Raw genomic sequence first — 13,537 nt, forward strand, 5'->3', positions numbered from 1 at the left:
GTAACTTAATAATTTACAAATAAATGAGTGAAAGAAAGGAGAAGATTACCGCACATTTCGTAGAAAAATTAATTATTAAAGCATAAATTGCTTGATTTTTCGTCTGCTAGACTGCCACGATCGTGAGCAGCTTCACGCACTATATACACACGGCGACCAATCAGAGCAATCCCCTTCATTCCCACTACTTCAAACGCTAGTGCGCTGTTGCCAGAATCCCCGCGTCCCACTACTCCCCCCGATAAAGCAACCGAACCTCCTTAAGGCAAATATGTTTTCAAAGGTCAAAAGTGAAATTTGTTGCGCGTCGAAAATTTTAAATATTTTAAATTTTATTTTCTCCGAATCTCGAGATACGGTTTTATAGTCAATTGCGCCACACGTCACGACACACCCGTGGAGTAATAAAATCCTGTCTCTTTTCGCTATAAATTCTTTACAGTCATTAGACTACTAATTATAAGATCCAAGCTCGGACTATAAATGGCATTTTATACTAATTTGATTAACAAATAAAGTTAACAATGGATAATACGCAATATAATCTCAAATCTATTATATAAATATAAATTCTATATTATAATGTACAATTATTGGGAAATAAATGCATTTAAACAGTTGAAAACTTTTTCTCAAATATAAACGTGAAAGCAATATTATTCCACTCGCGCTGAGAGGGCCACCGGTTATAATCGTAGCCAAAAGTTTCGCGCGCGTTCGGCTGTCTTTCCGTACAGCGCGACCTTCTCTTCACTCCACAATTTTTAGCGTAGACTGTACAGTGTTGCCACTTCTCTATGGCGACACACTTGTGAAGAACTTCAAATTACAATTACACATAAAGTGTACCGCTACGTATCCCCATTTTGTAACATGTCATTCCTAATATTATCATCATGCATCATATATTAGTTCTTTAGCAAAATACATAACCAATTTCTGAGCTGTGTGAAGTTGGTTATGTTAATAACAAGGTTGTAAAAATGCTGGTAATAAAAATATTTGTCTCAAGAAGGGCCTTGACTTTTTATTTCTCCAAACGGGGAAACGGATGTGGTCATAAATCTATAAAACAGACAGTCTTTAATGAAGTCGGAGTAAAGTTCGGAGCGAAGTCAACGTGGCAAGCAGAGAACACCAATAACCTTTTACACCGGAGAGGCGATATTCTACAGGTATTAATCTATTTTTGCTTGCAAATTTCTCAAAATTGCGACATGATAGAATAATTTGGCAAGCGGAATCGTATTCAGCGTTTTTGTTCTTGTGCTTTTTTTATTGAACAGTGTAATATTTTTAATAAGATAATTGATGCTATTTAATGTTTAATATTCTTAAAATATCTTTGAAGCTAATATTTGTCTATTGTTTGTTCTTCATCAGAACAACCGAAAAATATCCTATAGAATTAAGATATCGACAAAATTTAAATTATATTTATTTTAAATATTCCTTGAATTTTCAAACAACATTTTGTGCTATGTCGCACATATACAGGGTGCCATGTAATATGCGGACCAATGTTCGTGAGCAGGTAGAGCGGATAAAACTGATTCGCGAAAAGTCCTTTACGTTTTGTATGTTTCTTAATAATTAATGAAAAATTAATTAATAAAATATGCGAATCGGGATGCGTCCAAATATCCAAAATATCTGTTTATAGTGTTATACGTCGTCTACAATAGCCGTAAGAGTATACAGTAAGACGTAAGCAGTAAGCTATTGACCAACCACAGTCGATTATTCTTGGATTGTAAAAATCCTATTGGTTAAAACAACCTGACCTCGATACGCGGATCTAGCTCGAAGGAGGCGCGGAGGAACAGATGCAAGGCGTGGAGTGGCAAAACGAAGCGTATCTTATGCGACAACAGAAAGTTTATTATAAAGTGATAAAAGTTCGCTATGTACAGAGTCGTGATGCACGCGTATTTACAGGAACGGAAGTTTAGCGTAAAGTAAGAGATACCCGCAGTGTACAGTGTCATAATGCTCGCGTATTTACGAGAGATGAGCCGGCGCGGTACAACAAAAGGCGCGCGTGAGTATAATTCTCGCGGGATGGCACTAGCGGCCGGGTACACTTGTTGTGCGATCGTGACGGACGATGGTCGATTCGTCGCGGGCGGCGCGAGGTAAATATTCCGATGGGCTTATTAGCGCGGTACGTACGGGGTGGAGCCGGTTCTTCGGAAGTTTGTGTGCCGAATCGCGTGACAATCTATTGGTACGGGCGGAGCCGGTTTTTCCAGCGTCGCGGAGCGGGACGCGTGGGAATGGCGCGAAGCGCGGACGCGGCAAATCGGATGAAAATTGTAGAAGTTATGCTGCACGCCGATTTGAAAAATGTCATTTCGAGAAAAACGCGTTTAAAGTTTTACGTAGCAATATTTCGTGTATAAAATTAAAAAATTGAAAAATTACCTTTAGTCTGCGATTATTTTCTAATACTAATATGAATTTTTACAGTTGTGTAGAGCTCGAAACAGATATCAAGATGGGTACGACGAACGCACAAACTAATTTTGGGCACGCACATGCCGAAGTTCACTCAAGGGCATGTTCGATCGAGTGACCTTCGTCATGTGCGTGCCCGAAATCACTATACCACGCGTTCTTCGCCGAGACGGTGATCCTTTTAACCGGCGCCACCGGCTTCTTGGGAAAAGCTCTTCTGGAAAAGCTGCTGCGCTCGTGTCCCCGGGTGGCCACAATTTTCGTTCTGATCCGTCCAAAAAAGGACCAGTCCGTCGAGCAACGTTTTCAAGAACTACTGAACAATCCCGTTCGTATATATACCTATATATGCGTATAATATATGCACTCCCGCGTATATCGCATTTAGAGCTCAGTTATGCATAAACAAATTTTTTCTGTTAGCCAAATAGGAAAATATTATTCGAGTCTATTATCGTCGGAATTATCGGAATAATTGAACTGCTTTAAATCGAGCTAATTTAGACCTACATCGCGTGACATGAAGGGCGCACGCGAGAATTTCTATGGCCTTTAAATTAAGGCACTTTCCCACTACTCGCCATAACACACATATTTATGCGTTGAAGACTATACGAGAATTAAACTCGTTTAAAACGAAAATTTTTATGTTTACTTTGTACATACGTTACAATATTTTCTCTTTCTTACTTGTTCCAAAAAGCTTTAGTCTGAAGAGAATTTAAAAAATATTTGTTTCATATTAGGAACATTCGCTTTTGGATAAGTCTCGGAAATTCTCGATGTACACTCAAAAAAATGTTTTGCTGATGTAGGTAGATTTCTAGGTGTCACAACAAAAATTTATCGCTATTTTTCGTATCTGCTAGAATGTTGTTTGCCACATATAGAATTTATAGCAGCAACATTTGAGTAATATCTTCTTGAAAATTTAGGTCCCATTGCCAAATTTTAATCACTGCATTGAATAAATATGAGTTTCGATACTACTTGTGAAAAATATAGCTGCCGATTATAACTGTAGCATCGAGATAATATATAACAACACATTCTAGATGTCACTAACTTATTTTTGTAGCTGCAGCCATAATAATTATATAGCTTTTTAGGATACCTATACTAAAAAAAAAGAATTATTATTTGCAAGAAAATAGATTTCTTTGAATTTAGTTTCCTTAATTCAAAGAAGTATTAGGTTTCGAGAAAATATTTTAAATTCAGAAAAATGTTTTCTTATTGTTAAATGTACCCAATGCTTCTTTACCAAAGTCGAAGAAATCTATTTTCTTATTTACAAATAATTTTTTTTTTTAGTGATGTGGAATGATAAACGAGTATAATTAATTTAGAAAAAGAGAGGCGCGAGACGGCCAACATAGCTATCTCTTTCTATTCACAAATGATGGAAAAGGTCAAACTACTACGGCTAGAAGCCGGATACGTTCACAACAACACTTTTTTATTTGCAATAATTTTACGAACACATACGCTGTCCACTAACACTGAATGACTGAAGTGACTGATGACCGACGCAGACTTGCACGCGATAACTGCGTAACAGTTGAGCGCGAGATTTTTTAAAAGAGCTAGACATATTGGGCGCATTATACGAACTATGTTATGTGTGAGGTTTATATATTCATTTTGTCTCTCGCCGTTAATCTTTTCTGTGTACCATAGACAAACTTTATAACAAATATGATTATTATACAGTGGCTTTAACATGGATAGGCGACAGAGAAACTTTCTTTCTAAATTTCACAAACAGTTCAGGTATAAATTATGTCTCTGTTATATAGATTGATTAAGGACGTTCACCGGTTCTTATACTAGAGAAAATCGAAATTCTATAGATTTCTTGCAACTGTGAATATACGTTAATTTAGGTATGCTTTATGCGTGGTATGAATTTCAGTACCTCTTGCGGTATAAAAATCGAGATACTGAGCCTCGAAGTTTCAATTTTTACCAAAATTTAGTAAAAGTTGAAACTTTGAGGCTCAGTATCTCGATTTTAAACAACGCCCGAAATCGATTATCGAGGTAAGTCTTCCAATTTTATTTTTATCTTGCAACTTTTAAATTTGCAATGTGCTGTGTGCGGAAGAAATAAGTCGATTGTGTTGCAGGTTGTACTGGATGCATAAGTTTATCAAAATGGTCAGTATAATATTCGCGTTATTAGGATTTATCAAATGCGCCGGTTGGATGATGCCATCGAGAATCTGAATCGCGACACGCGCGATCCGAGAAACTAAGCAAATTTTCTTAAAAAATGCGGGGACATAAATGCATCGTATGTATATCTACAATATGGCGAATAAATATGAATACATTTGCATTTCACATATATATATATTTGTAGTTTGATTTCTATGTGGAATATTAATGTACGAGATATTTTAGAAATATCGATCTTTCGTATGTAGTTTATGTATTGCGTTAGTAGACACTTTGATTTTTGTTTGACGTATAACAAAAATACGTCTTATGTTAGTAATACGGGACACGTTTGTTCGCCAAGCAGCAGGCGATGCGCGCCACCAACAGGAAGACTACCAGAACGGACAGGACGGTACCGGAAACCAGCCAGACCTTGAAGCCGGGTCTCAAGTTGTACCAAGTGTGATATTCCGTGGTGACTGCGAAGTCCTCGTGTCGTATTCTTGATCCTCCATGAACCGCGGCTCGTCGATATGCTGCATGCCGTGATCGATGTTCAGCTTCTGTGAAAAATGCATCCGGCATTATCACACGTTATCATTACAATTTGGAAGATCGATAAATATGTGATGATATTACAGACGAATTGAAAATTATATATATTGCAATATTAAAAGATATTAAACAATTGAAGTATGTAAAAGAAATACTAAGACATATTTCGAAGAACATTATTTCATTTTCGTCTTACCTCATCGTTATCGAGCTCGTTTTTCAACAGAGGATCGGCGTCTTCTACAACATCAACATCCAGAAGAATGTCTTTCGGGCGTATGCCTTTGCCAGGAAGCGATCTGGATGGTGGACCATCGTCGATTCCATCGCAAACTATCTTCGCCAAGTCCGTCCACTGACCGACGTCCATCAAATCCATGTTATCAATATCTTCAATATCATCGAACTTATCACTGGAAAGTCTGTAAAAACAACATGAGAGATTGAGAGAAGTCCTGACATGACATATTTAGCTGGTTTCTGAACTTGAGTACTCACTCAAGTACTTCTGTCGGTGCGACACCATGATCGGTGAGCCATTGCACAGCTTCAGTGAACTCGGAGTCACAATCCAGGGGATTGTGCGACAAATCCAGACTGGCGAGATTTGGCGTGGCCTTAAGTTCCTCGACGGTGATTCGCCGCAGAAGATTACCGCGAACCGACAAGAACCTAAACGGAAACGAAAATGTGAGATACTCTGGTCAACGAATATTTTAACGTCGTAATACACTCATCAATAAATATATAGATGTCACAGAATAATTTTGTTTGTAATTAAAAAAATTTTGCAAAAGCTTCAAATATTATTAGAAGAAAATTCTGAATTTTTTTTCAAATATAATAATAGAGATCATAGTGCAATTTCAATAATTTTGGTTTATTTAGTTTTTTATAATTCTGCATCTGAATATTATTAAAATATAAATTGTGTTTTAAATAACAAATTCTCTCTCTTAATTATTAATAAATTTCCGTAAAATTTCTCACCGAAGACTCTTCAACGGCACTCTAGCTTCGCTCCATACGCGCTCGAGGTTGCACCGGCTCACGTCCAGCTTGAGAAGTCCTGGAATGCTGAGGAACGGCGTCACTTGCAGTGTTCTCAACGGATTGCGGCCAAAAGTTTCACTTTACTCAAAGACACGGCGCCGCGGAACATGTTAGGTGTGAGAGTAGTGATGATATTGTCGGATAGATCCAATTCTCGAAGAGACGAAAGATTATCCAGGAGTCCATCGGGCAGGCCGGTCAGGCGATTCTTCGCGAGCTTCAGCCGAGTCAACGCTGGCATTTCGTCGAACGTGCCTACCTTGATGCTGTCCAGACCACAATTTGCGCACTCGAAACGGATGGTGCTGTTAAATAACGACAATTACTTAATACATAAGTACTAATTTATTTGGTATTTTAAAATAAAGCGGCAAAGTGACACATATCCATCTGAATGTATTGTGCTCCAGGTCGTAAGTTTTGAAAACTGGCAGAACCTGCAAAGCGGGATTGTCGTTCATCAGCAGAACCTGCAGTCTTGGATTAGATTTGAAATGGTGCTCGGTTAACAAGGAGAGCCTGTTGTCGCTGATATCCAGATATTGTAATTGTTCGAGCTTGCTGAAAGCGTGCTGGTGGATTCTCTTCAAATTGTTCGACTTGACATATAATTGGTCCAATAATGGTAAGCCTTCCAGATCCTCCTTGCCGATTATCCTGATCTTGTTTCTGGAGACGTCGAGCATCGTCAGTTTCGAAGAACTTATGGTGGCCAACGTTGATAGATTATTTCCTAGGAAATACAAAATAATTCTTTCTTTATTAATTAGTTTCTAAAATAAGTGTGAAATAACAAAATTTTAGTTTACTTATCAGTATGAGGCATTAAGCAATTAATCAATTAAGTTTGTATTATCTCTGTTAAATTTAATCAAGCATTTACGATTTTTATAATTTTATTATCAAAATTTAAATCAAATTTTAATTAACGAATTCTCTCGCTTAATTATTAATAAATAATATCGTGACGTGTGATACATGTTTCATCGTTCTTACCAGCGATACGAAGAATTTGCACATCTTTGGTAATGAACAGGTCAATGGGGATTTCATTCAGTATATTATCTGAGAGGTCCACTTCTCTCTCTCTCTCTCTCTCTCTCTCTCTCTCTCTCTCTCTCTCTCTCTCTCTCTTTCTCTCTCCATGAGCTGGTCCAGCGAGTCGAAGATCGTGCTGTCGATCTCTCTCAGCCGGTTGCCGCGTAGATTGATGAAATTGAGGCTGTGCATCTTGGAGAAGGCGGTGCGTTTCAACCGTAATATTCTGTTGTTCGAGAAGTCGAGATCGGTGACCGAGGGTGCGTGCAGCAGATAGTGCTTCGTCGGCCTCGAGTCGTGCATGTGCTTAAGCGGATTACCGGAGATCGTGAGCAGGCTGAGCTGCGTGTTGTTCTGGAAGGTGTTCGGATGGATGTCCTGCAGACCGTTGCGTGTCAAGTTCACGGCAAACAGGTACGTGATGCCATTGAAGGCTGTGCGATCTAGCTCGACTATGCGCGTGTCGACGATGGTGATGGACTCCAATTGCTGAAGACCCCGAGCCCGCAGAGTGTTCGGTCCCAATTGTATCTCGCCGGCGTTCTCGATGCGCAGATGAGCGATACTTGACCCAAAGGACTGTTACTCCTACTCCATACTGCACCGTAAAACAGGCCATCTAAAATTTTACGCAACTTCTAATAATTTACATAATACATAAATTAATAGATTGCATTATTTTAAATATTTTAGCGATATAAAGAAAAAAATTAAATTATTAAAGAGAATTTAACATCTATTGTACTAGATCGGATCTAACTACCTGGGAAAAAAAGATTATATATAATTATATATAATTTTTTTTCCCGGGTAATTGGATCTATAACTCCTAAAATAAAATTTATTTTTTAAACAATTTTTAAAATAAAACTTATTATGTCTAATAATCTCTAAATAATAATTTCTTTTTTCCGAAGTAGCTTTGTTAATACATTCACACCTGACATGTTACAAATAATATTCAGATTATTATCAGGAGCTCGAATATGCAGCATCGAGTACAGTTGCTGCAAAAACAGTTCTTATCTGACTAAACAACGCGGGAGACTTTCGATTACATAATCGTGGTATTTGCGATAAAATCAACACATTAACATGCACTTTAAAGAGAGCTTTTAATAGTTTCTTTCTTCTTACACAATTTTTACCTCGAAAGCATATTCCTTGTCGCTTGTGACATTTGCTGTAGTGCTCCGAGCTTTCCCGTGATCCCGTACGCTAGTATAGCTCCTGGATTTCCATGCGCTGGACATCTGCATCTAAAAATTCAGAATAATTTAAAGTTTATATTCCGCGTTTGCCATTAAATTTTTAACACCATTCTATTCCAAAATAAGTCCATTGAGAATCGTTATCGAATTAATGCGCTACCTTTATAATGGATTGACACACGTAGACTCGTCTGACAGATATCGTTATCTTTCCCTCCCCTCATATTTCTTACGTTTCTTATATATTTTTATAAAGCCGATAGAAATTACTTTCACTACTTTAATAATATAAAATAACATTCTAAATATTATATTTATGGCTGCTAATACTAAGATATTATTCTTAGGTAAGTGAAGACATAATCTATTTTCTTAAATAAATTTATTTCTATCATATTTATTAATTTGTGATAGAATTAAATGTGCATTAAAACACTTCGCGATTTATTTGACGACGTCACTATTATATTACTTCTTTTTATATAAAGATTTTTAGACATGCGATAGTTTACTTACGACTGGGATGAAATCACTTGCAGAAGGTCAATGACGCGTCGTCTCGGCAGCATTTTAAATATTTTTTTAGGAGTGATCGTCTAAAAGAAATGGTAAAGTAGCACTGGCTGGAGCGAATTTTAACAGGTCTTTCGACTGAAAATGTTGCGGAATAACTGTTCCGATGTTCCGATGTTCCGATGTTCTCCACGAACTCTCGTGCTTCATTCCTGACTTGATAATCTACAACCGGTTCGTACTCCCCCTCTTTTTACTGCACGTGTTTACTACTTAGGTCTTTGATGAAGTGGCTCCATTATCCATGTGTTCGTATTCATATGTGAGCAGGACTGTATCAATAGAACTTTGTCGAGCTACGTTTAGTGTTGCTCGCTGTTAGTCTCGTTCAGACTAAGAGATAATTTTTTAAATCCCGATTTTTGAAACGAAAAGCTGAACATTTACATTGAATAAAGTGAATCGAATTTGTTACTTAAAAAAAATGTTAAATAAAAAGAGTCACTCATTAATACGAAAAGAAAAATACAATACTTTATTTAATACATATTTTCACGGATGACCTTTTTTTTTAACGTGGGTGAAATCTTCAACTACAGGGATACTCCAGGGCCGTTCCCGCCCCTGAGCCTGCCCTGTAGCCCCCCTGGTCGGGGGGAAGACCCCTCCGCCTCTGGGGGAGAAGCAGAGGGAGTGCCGGATTCCGTGCGCGTGCATCGCGGAAGATACCACGCACATGGCCTACCGGCTAAAACACCCACGAGTCTCTCGCGACGTTTAAAGGGGGGAACCCGGGAATTGCTTTTGGCATACGTCCGGAGAACCCCCCGCGTCTGTTTCCCCACGGGGTTGTTACCAACCCCTTGTCCAAATCCAAATGGTGGACAGCGCTGCTTGTGACGGATCGGGGGGAACTAACCCGCGCGAGCGGCCTGCATCCGATCGAGCAACTCAGCAGTAATGAAGGACGAACGAGCCGATAAAAGAGAACGAGAGGAAAAACCGAGAGGGCAATTGGAGTCGGGCAGCGACGGACATTTCTTGTACATAATAATTGTCAAACAGATTTAATTAAAATATTATTTATTCAAAGTGCCGTGTATAATAATTCCGCCTCCTCCATGGAGCGAAAGAACCCGGTGCCTCTCCTCAAAAAGGGGCACCACAGATTACTTAATGACATCTTAAGATTGTACTTAAGACGGTCTTAAATATAAAAACCGACTATGAATAATTATATGATAAAAATATAAATCACGTAATTAGATTTCTAAGCAGTTTTGTCTAAGCAGAATGTCATTTCTTGTGCGTATAGCTGAAAGTTATTGAGAATGTTTTGTTTTGCATTTATGAATACTGAATAGTGTAATGACTTCGAAGTAACAATAGAGTTCGAAGTGCATCATAGATAATTATACATTAGATAATTTGACAATTATACTCTATAATTAGATAATACTATATTATATAATTATATATTTATATTAGATATTATTATGTTATTTAATATTATTATTAATTATAATTAAAAACTATTACATAGATATTATTTTTATTAATAGGATACGTACGTATAAAATTGTTTTTAACATTAACCGCTTTAGCATATGACGAACCGATGGGAAACGTAAACTGGACAAATTTCAAGTTAAAAGTTTACATTGTCATGCACTAAATAAGAAAGATAAAGTGCAAAGGAGCTTCAGCAAATTACACCGAAATTGACCGCTTAAATATGATTTTTAAGAAAATTCTATTTTAGGAAACCTTTGTTTCATAAATTGACACCTTTCATCGCCGTCATTCATCCGTCATCGCGCAAATAGCTTCGGTTCAAGGGAACCGGCTTGAAGGCGACATTTACGAACAATTATAACATTCCACATTTCTCAGGAATGAAGCGCATTTCCGGAAACTTTCTGCAGTTATGCGTATCCTATCATTCGCCTTGCGGATCGGCAAAATGTTTTGCGCGATCGCAATGCGCGTTGCCAATCCGTAGGCAACATCCTACTTCGACATTCCAAGAGAGAGCTCGCACAGAAGAAGAAAGCGGACATTCGACCCGGTCGACCTGTCGTCTCGAGGAAAAATCTCTAGCGGCTCGAAAAATGAAGAAAACAAGTTGTCGATTTTTCTATGACAGCTCCAAAATCGCGATTTCGCGTTCTAGGATGGTGGATGACGCGCGACGGTGGCCCGCGAGTCTGCGTCCCTCGCGTTGAAATCTCTCACTTTTGCTTCGCCTCGGCTGCTCGGCTCTTGCCTCTCGCTCTCTACCTACTCTCTCGTGAAAGTACTCCACCGATCGGCAGGCGGGGGGAGGCCCTCCTCGAGAACTGCCTCCGGTACCTTGGTAGACGATGCCACGGCAGTCGTCGTTCGGCCGACGTTCACCTCGACTCCGCTTTCACCTGACCGATTCCGGCGATCTTGCGCGATCTCGTCGCCGTCGTCGCCGTCGTCGACGACATCGCGACAATTTTCTCATCGTCCGAAGTACCAGGTGACACCCACCGCTTCACATTGTTCGCGATCGACGTAAACGGATATAGCATAAGTGAGAGAAGAGAGAGAAGGAGAGAGGGAGAGAGCGTGCGAAACTACGGTGGAACGACCAGCCTGGCAGCCTCGTCGATCGACTCGAGCATCCTGGAGAAGTGGATCCAGGAAGCGGATGCGACCCTTCGGTTTCACGCGACGACTATGACCGCCTGCGTCGCGAGGATATCGAGGATAAGGATTCAATAGAAAGCGAATCGTCCGATCAGCAAGTAAGAAATCATTTATTGTCTTTCTTCTATCTTTTCAGCAATTACCGCATCAGCGAGCGCCAACTTTGTGTTTACTAACACTTAAACGTTATCGACAATTAGCAGCTGCTGTTTATTAATCACTAGCGACCAACATTTCCTTTTCAGAAGGAACATTTTATTCCGCGCGATTCTAGTTTATTTTAAATCTTGTTGCTTATTTAGCATTATTATTAAATATTATCATTATCATTATTATTATCATCGCCATCGCTTTGATATTATTTGATTATCTTATTTATCTTATTGGACATAAAATAATTTTAATAACAAATCATCTTTCATTAAACTTATCATCAGGATTCAATAATGCCTGATAATAATAATAAAGTGTTTTTCAAGAAAATAATTGCATTCAATTAAAAACATTTTTTTATGTAATTGAAATTCTGTAAATCGTGATTTTATTTCTTTTTAACGCTTAAGAATTTTTCAAAGATTTCTTAAAGTTCCGAATATCCAAAATTTAAATTATCAACTACTTGATGCTTCAACAGATTAATCCGAAAATTTTTTAGAAAGTAGAAACAGTCGCGATTTAATTAAAATCGTTTATATTATAATTACGGCTCTCTATTCTGGTGGATCGAAAGTCTTACAAGGATTCTACACGCCTTCAAATTTCTAAAATTATTGACGACTTAATTTTAGGATCTAAACCGTGAACTTTCGAAAATATAGAATTATGATTTAATCAAGATCCTTTATGCTATAATCACGGCTTTACTGGGTTAACTTCCTACTTATTAATCGCCGCGAGCAGAAATGAAAGTAGTTTTGTTGCGTGCCCCGTTTACGCTGTTACGCGAGAACTATGCGCCTGAAGTTTCCATACGGGAAGCTTAGGATTCCGAGATTTCGGGATTTCACGCACGTCATGACGCAGAATCCGGCGATCGTGGGGGTACAGTGGGAACTCGAATATTTATGACATACTAAAATAGCATGAATGACGTTCGTGTAGGTCAACTAGAATCTAAAATTTTAGAACTTTGCGCGCTCAAATGTACCTTTGTGTTCAATGTACATAATGAAAAATGTACGTTCATTACAATTGAAATTTCGAGATTTTCAAGATTTTGTATAACAACCTCGAGATATATGAAGAGAAATAAGAATTTAACAAACAGTATAAGAAAGTAGTAGCTGAAAGGATTTGAGAGTAATGGAATTTAAAACAATTATCATTATAATTATTAATATTAGAATAATGTTAACGAAATTTATGTTTATTACGATTAAAATTTCAAGATTTTAAGACCTTATAATGCGACGACGGAATGAGAAGAGATGAGAGTTTGATAAATAATATTAAAAAAATAATAAAGCTAAAAGAAACCGAAGATAATGGAAAACGTAAAGTAAGAATTATTATTGCAGTTATTAATATTAAACCGAGCAAAATTTATACATGCAGATTCCGAGATTTCAAACTCTCGCGAATCTACACGAAGGGTTAAGGAATCTAGCGAACGGTCCAGAAAGTGATAATGACGAAAGGAGTCGGGGGGACGATATACCGTAACGGGAACGTACAGCGCGAACGCGCCGCGCCGCGCCGCGCCGCGCCGCGGCCGTGACGAAACGGTCTCGCATTTACTCCCAGAGCTTCATTGATCGTCTTGGGAGATGAGTAAGGGGGCGGCGTCGCGGCGTGCGAATCCCCCCGTGACGAGACGGTGCATTGCGAGAGATCGCGGCCCCGGGGAGACGATAATTGCATATTTATGCATG

General features: G+C 38.4%; 1 pseudogene; it reads right to left on the reverse strand.

The window, feature by feature from the left end:
- Positions 1–3,899: 3,899 nt before the first annotated feature.
- LOC139774404 (uncharacterized) lies at positions 3,900–8,519 on the reverse strand (annotated as a pseudogene).
- Between the last annotated feature and the right edge of the window lie 5,018 nt (positions 8,520–13,537).

This window comes from Temnothorax nylanderi, unplaced genomic scaffold (genome assembly GCF_030848795.1).
Source record: "Temnothorax nylanderi isolate EJ_2023f unplaced genomic scaffold, tnyl_v1.0 TNYL_tig0081_pilon, whole genome shotgun sequence".
Lineage (NCBI taxonomy): Eukaryota > Metazoa > Arthropoda > Insecta > Hymenoptera > Formicidae > Temnothorax > Temnothorax nylanderi.